Genomic DNA, 7,219 nt, shown 5'->3' with positions numbered 1-7,219 from the left:
TAGCACTGAACCCATACAGATTATGCTTTTCTTCCTTTCAGCTTTTCACTTTAGTGCTGACAAACAAAGGAGCACACGGCTCGTTCCAACAATGCCTGCCATGCGTCTCCTGAGAGCCAGGCACAGGTCCTAGTGAGGAATGGAGTTGGGTGAGGAGTGGAGACCCTGCCCTCTGGGAGTTGACAACCTAATGTGGAATCAACAATATGAGAGGACATCAGGGTCAGGACAGAGAATACCTTTCCAGTTGGAATGCTCTCCCCAGACCAAAAGTCAAATTCCATGCAAAGACTTGGTTTTGCTTAATCTAAACCCCAGCACTCAGAAGAATAACCACATGTGGTACACTCAATTTGTACTTGTTGATGGAATGAGTGACAGGAATGGACGGTCCTCTTGCTAACAGTAAGTTCCAAATGTGGACACGATGCAATGTTCTGTTTATACTAAAACCCAAGTCCTAATTGGCCTATCATGTGGACACTTTCCTGGTTACTGAGAAGATGAACATCTCACCTGAGCAGCAGCACATTGTGTCATTGTGGACTTGTACTTAAGGGATGGGGGCAGGAGGAGAGCCAGTAAGGGACAGTCAGGGCCACCTGCCCTCCATGCTGCATCACTTGTAGCTTGTACAGTGCCTCCCCCAGGAAACCTGCTGTCACTCACCTGTACAGGGAGGTCCACAGGGCCACAATCCATGGCATTTCCCCTTCCTCCAGCTGAGAGATGATCCTACTAGGTCCGGACTAAGAAGATAACTGTCGTTGCTAGACAATCAAATCTGCCCACCCTGAGGGTCACTTAGGATGATAGAGGAGGAAGACCCCAGTGGAGGTCCGGAGGGAAAGGAATTAGAGGATGAGTCTACTGGGCACTCCCTGTAGAATAAGGGCACCGACTTGGACTGGAGGTGTTTGGTCTACCAAGCACCAAGAGCACCCAGAGACCAGGCACCAGGGTGCAGGAACCTGAGGCACCACCATGTGGTACTCACCCAGAGCCCTCAGGGTATGCTGGTTCTCCAGCATCTCATCCCAGCAGAAGTCTCTCAGATGGGGGCCCAGGTGCTGTGCCTCCTCTGGAGTAAAGAACACAGCAACATCCTTGAAGGTCATCATGTTCTGTAATCACAGGAGCTTGCTGCTCAGAAAGCCTCACCCCACCTGAGGGTCCAGGAAAAGGCTGTGTGTGCATCCCCCAGCCTTCCAGGGAGATGCTGGGGAAAAGGGTTGGGTGGGGAGGGAAGTGGGTAGGGGAAAGGGTAACTGTGGAAATACTGCACCCTCAAAACTGGGGTCTCTTTCCAGGTCCTGTGACCGGCTCAGCTTGGTAGGAAGAAGTAGAGAGCAAGGTGGGCCTGGATCCAGGGAAGATTCTATTCTGAACCCCAAGAGTGTGCTGGGTGAGGAACTCCAGGCTAAAGCTGAAAGACCCAGAGGCCAGCTCACCTGGGACTTGGCCACCATGGCTGGGCTCTTCCTGGAAAGAACTGACAGTGGAGGGAATGGTCACAAGGAAAGCACATGAAGGTTGCCTGCCCACTAGGCTCAACCCTGTCTGCAGTGATCCTGGGTCCCACATTGTTGGAGGAGCCAGGTGTTAAGTGAGGAGGACTCCCTGGCTGCCCGTATTTCCTTCAGCATGAAGCATACCTGCACCAGAGACCTCATCAGAGCTTGGGGCTGCCACAGGCTGCCAGGGAATACCCTAAATTCAAGTTCAAGTATGGCACAGTACACTCCTTGCTTGGATTCTCTCTTTTTTAAAGATTATTTAATTTATTCACTTATTTATTTTTATGTGGGCTAAGGATCAAACCCAATGCCTCACACATGCTAGGCAAGCGCTCTGCCAGTGAGCTCCAGCTCCAGGCCCCTTGCTTGGATTCTTGAGGCTGTGATGTCACTGCCACCTCTTTCTAACAACACCCTCAACCTTCTGCCCCTCCCTGCTGCCACTATCTGGCCCTTTCTCCTCCCTCCACACCCTCCTACAGGTCTTGACCACTGTGTAGCTCCAAATGGACTGGAACCTGACCCAGGCCTCCCTGCCCTCGCCCTAGCTTACTCTCCTCCTTAAGCCACCTCAAGTCAGTGCCACACACTCAAGAATGGGCTGCTGTTTTTTTCCAGCTAGAACCATGGAAGGTGCCAAAGAGAAGAAAACAAAGGTTCTTGCTGTGTCAGAAACCCTTAAGAAAAAGCGGAGGAATTATGCAGAGCTGAAGGTAAAGCACCTGAGGAAGTTTGCCCAAAAGATGCTTTGAAAGGCAAGGAGGAAACTTATCTATGAAAAAGTCAAGCATTACCACAAGGAATATAGGCACATGTACAGAACAGAGATTCAAAAGGCTACGATGGTGATAAAAGCTGGCAACTTCTACGTACCTGCAGAACCCAAACTGGCATTTGTCATCAGGATCTGAGACATCAATGGTTTGAGCCCAAAGGTTTGTAAAATGTTATAACTTCTTTGCTTTCGCCAGATCTTCAACGGCACCTTCGTTAAGCTCAACAAGGCTTCAATTAACATGCTGAAGATCGTGGAACAGATATTGCATGGGGGTACCCAAACCTGAAGTCAGTGAATGAACCAATCTACAAGTATGGATGTGGCAAAATCAGTAAGAGATGAATTGCCTTGACGGATAACGCTTTGATTGCATGGTTTCTTGGTAAACATGGCATCATCTGCATGGAGGATCTGATTCATGAGATCTACAGCACTGGAAAACACTTCAAAGAAGTAAATAACTTCTGTAGTCCTGCAAATGATCTTCTCCAAGAAACGGAATGAAGAAAAACACCACCTTTTGTAGAAGGTGGAGATGTTGGCAACAGGGAAGACCAGATCAATAGGGTTATTAGTAGGATGAACTAAGGTATCTACCATGGTTTTTTGTAATCTGGTCAGTTAATAAAACGGTATCTGCTCTCAATTAAAAAAAAAAAAAAAAAAAGAATGGGTTGCTGAGTCACATGGGGGCCTTCTTGAATAAGTGTGTCCCCAGTAAGTCACTTCACCTCCTCAAGCCACGGTTTCCCCCACTTAACACATGAGAACTGGGGCTGGGGAGATAGCTCAGTTGGTAGAGTGCTTGCCTTGTAAGCACAAGGCCCTGGGTTCAATCCCCAGCACCCAAAAAAAAAAAAAAAAAAAAAGCAACACATGAGAACTGCACAGTTTTAAATGAGAGCATGAAGGAAATATATTTGGTTAAAGCATTTGCTATAGGCCAGCGCTGGAAGGTCCTCCAGAGAAGCATGCTGCTGATGGGAACAGCACAACCTTCTCCCATACTCTATCACCCCTCCTTGTGGCTCCACCTCCCTGTATCTCCCCAGCCATCTGCTGTGCCTCCTGCCCACAACCCAGCCAATCAGCTTCTGGGTAAGCTCTGAGCCCATCCTCCTCTGAGGTCCTGCTGACAGCTCAGGTCCCTGCTGTATCCCAGGTGGATGCTCAGTCTTCACCCTTCTCTGCCACAGCACTGGCCAGTCCCCTCTGAGGTTCTGCATTTGTGTCTCCTCTCCACACCTGCTGCCTAACTCTAATCCATCCTTCAGGTCCACCTCCCAGGTTACCCCTAACTCAGTGCAGGAGTGTTGTACAGCCACAGGCACTGGCCGTGTCACCACTGGTTGGGTCAAGACCAACCAGTCAGCTCAGAGCAGAGGGCAGCGTGGAAGGTGGGAAGGGAGCATCAGGCAGAGACCCGGCCAGGAAATGCAGGGAAGGTACTACTGCTAGCAGGTAATGTGTGCCTCTGGGCAAGGAGCTCCACACGAGGATGAGGGGCTACAGGGCACTTGTAAGAGAGGTGCTTCATCCAGGAGCCTGGAAGCTGGGCCAGCCAGGAGGGGATGGTCCCATGGAGCAGGAGATGGGTTAGGGGAGTGGCCTGCAGTCCTCCTCCTGGTGGCTGAGGAAATGGATGTGGAGGCATGTCATAGAGGTGTGTCTATGACCTGTAGTCCTGTGAGCCTTCCCCAGACCCTGTATGCCTGTTTGGCCACTGGGTACTCTGACCCCAGTCTCCACATCCAGCACCTCCTGCATTGTCCCAATGACCTGATGCTAGCTTATAGCCCCTCCTGCCTAGGCCACAGATCCCAAACCACCTCAGGCCTTAACCATGCAGGCCACCACTGTGGCCAAGGTATCTTCTCCCTTTGGTCACACCCTTGCCTTTAATCATCATCTTTGGCACCTGTCTTAGCGTCAGTATTTAGGGCCACAGTCTGGCTCGCAAGCTCAGACACTGTATTGGGTTGCCCACTGGACACCCAAATTAGCCTCCAGGCCCACCTCCTCCCATACTGAAGAAGTGCTGCTGATTTGAGTGCTATGAGGTCCTGTCCCCCACCCTCTCCCTCCAATTCTGCACCATGGATAGAACACAGCCAGGGGGAGACATATCAAATGAACTCAACACAAATAAAAAAAGTGCAACTCTGAGGGGCAGGTGGGGAAACTGGGTATGGGAGGTGTGGAGGGTGAAGGTGAGTGAGAAATAACCAGCTGGAAAGTCTATAGGAAGAAAGTAGATGCAGGTGTGTGGAACCAAGAGTAAAGGCCTGGTGAGAGGTCAGCCCTGAGCTGTTCAAAGGACCTGGCTCCTCACTCTGATAGCAGTGGAAGGTGGCAGTTACATTTATGCTTTGAAAAATATCACCCTGGTCTCAAAGTAAGACGTGCCTCCTATTTGTGGAAGAGAAAGCAAATGCACTGGTCATCACCTGCCAATGAGCACCTCTGCCAAGACCATGTCTCCACACCACTTGGGATGAAGGACAATGAGTGTCAATATGGGTGTGCTCTAGACTGCATCAGTAACAAGTCAGTGTCACAACACCCACAAAAAGCAAGGTAGCATATTCCAGATTAAAAGAGCCTGAAGAAACACAATCAAATGTAATGCGTAACTTTTGATTAGCTCCTGAACTCAAAATCATTGTTTTACCCAGTTTTTTCCCTGCTGTGACCAAAAGATCCAACAAGAACAATTAGAGGAGAAAAAGTTTATTTGGGGGCTCACAGTTTCAGAGGTCTCAGTCTACAGACAGCCAGCTCCGTTCCTTGAGGATCAAAGTGAAGCAGAATATCATGGTGGAAGGTTGTGGTGCAGAAAAGCAGATAAGGACATGGCCAGCAAGAAGAAGAGAGAGCACACTCTGCTCTACAAGGACAAAACATAGGCCCCTAAAGACATGCCTCTAATGACCCACCTCCTCCAGCCACACCCTGTGATTTATAGTTACCACCCAGTTAATCCCTATAGTGGATTAACACTGAATAGGTTAGGCTGGGGTTGTAGCTCAGTGGTAGAGTGCTTGCCTAGCATGTATAAGGCACTGGGCTCGATCCTGAGCACCACATAAAAATAACTAAAATAAATAAAGTTAGGGCTAGGGATGTAGCTCAGATGGTAGAGTGCCTGTCTCACAAGCACAAGGCCCTGGGTTCAAATCCCCAGCACCACAAAATAAATAAATTAATAAAGTTATTGTCCTTCTAGGACTAAAAAACAAAACAAAAAACACTGAATAGGTTAATGCTCTCATGACCCAAACATTTCACCACGAAACCCTTTTGCATTGGTTCCCACATGAGCTTTTGGAGAACATTTCATATCTAAATCTTAACATTCATGACATCCACAAATTACTGTTTTAGCAACAGAAAGTAGATACATACAAAGACATAGTCAATGTAGCAAAATGTCAACCACTGTACAATCTAGGTGAAAGGTGTATGGGGTTCATTGTAGTACTATATTTTCAAGTTTTCTATGGGTTTGAACATTTTCAAAATTAAAAGTGAGTAACACACACCTGTAATCCCAGTGCCTGGGGAGACTGAGGCAGGAGGATTGCAAGTTCAAAGCCAGCCTCAGCAACTTGGTCAAGACCCTGTCTCAAAATAAAACATAAAAAGTGCTGGGGGTGTGGCTCAGTGGTTAGGCACCTCTGGGTTCAATCCCTGGTACCAAAACAAAACAAACAAAAGAATAAAAAGTGGGAAAAACAGAAAAGATTGCTCTGGCTACCTACAGAGGAGCTAAATGAAGGCAGGATAGGTGGGGATAGCGGCCAAGGTGTTGCTGCCCACACTCTGCATCTCCAGCTGGAGTGTCTCCTGTCATAACCACCCAAGGCACAAGGTCCTGCCTGGGTCAAAGGGGCTCTACCTGCGTCACAACTAAGGTCGTTCCCCTCTAGACCTCCCCCAGTGATCCAATCCAGTGGGGAGCTGGGCAGAGATCTGAGGAGAAGGTCTAACTAGGACACTGGATGTGAGGAAAAGATAGAGGGGGTAGCCACCTGATACCCTCAGGTGGAAGGAGTGAATGATTGATTTTCTCTTACCTCCTCTTCTTAGTCTTGGGAAAAGTCCCAGGAAGACTCCAAAGTGACCAGTACCGCTGAGCTTTCTGGAAGCAAAAATCGGGGGGGTCAGGGCCCAGAATGAGGCCAGTGATGGGGGTCTCCTTTCTAAACGCTCACTATCCACTTTCCACCGAGAATACGCCTGCTGAACGGACTGACAGCCGCATAGACCACGCCCCATGCCCTCCAGACCCCACCCGTGATCACGCCCCTGTGACCACGCCCCAGGCCCTCAACAGACCCCATTGCAGGACCACGCCACGCCCTCCACAGGCCACGCCCCACGCTCGCCACAGACCGCACTCCCTGATTACGTCCTGCAGTCATCATAGGCTGCTGACCGCGTGACCCCGCTCCGCCGACCCTTTGCAGGGCCACGTCGTGGTCCCCAGCGACCCCACCCCTCCTGCGGACCCCTACCCCGGTCCGCCCGCGCAAGCGCCTGTGGGGAGCCCGGGGCCTCCAGTCCGTCCGACTTACCGCTGCAGGGGAAGGGCCCGGACTGGTCACCTGGACCAAGGCCGGAAGTGAGGTCCGCGCGGCCGCTCTAGATCGGGGAAGACCGAGGTCTCGGCCGTTCCCGTCCCTGGCCGGCTCCCTTGGGACTGGGAGTGGAAGTGGGCTGGTTAACGCCAGGCTCCTCCCCTCCTCCTTTCCTGGCGGTACAGTCTTGAAAAGGTCCGGTGATGACCCAGACGATCTTTAGGGGTGGGACTTAAGAGTTCCGCGCAGAGAAACTGGCGCCTCCATCGAAGGATGAGGTCAGGCGCCGGGCTGCTGGCGCGCGTGGCGGGGCCGCGGAAGTGCCTAAGGACGCGGCTTCGTGG

At 50.6% G+C, this 7,219-nt stretch overlaps 1 pseudogene; it reads left to right on the top strand.

Annotated features, from left to right (window-relative positions):
- Positions 1-2,143: 2,143 nt before the first annotated feature.
- LOC124963450 (60S ribosomal protein L7-like) lies at positions 2,144-2,883 on the top strand (annotated as a pseudogene).
- The last annotated feature ends 4,336 nt before the right edge of the window (positions 2,884-7,219 follow it).

Source organism: Sciurus carolinensis, chromosome 1, assembly GCF_902686445.1.
Source record: "Sciurus carolinensis chromosome 1, mSciCar1.2, whole genome shotgun sequence".
Lineage (NCBI taxonomy): Eukaryota > Metazoa > Chordata > Mammalia > Rodentia > Sciuridae > Sciurus > Sciurus carolinensis.
The sequence above is the reverse complement of the archived record's forward strand: the minus strand, read 5'-3'. Positions and strand labels throughout refer to the sequence as shown.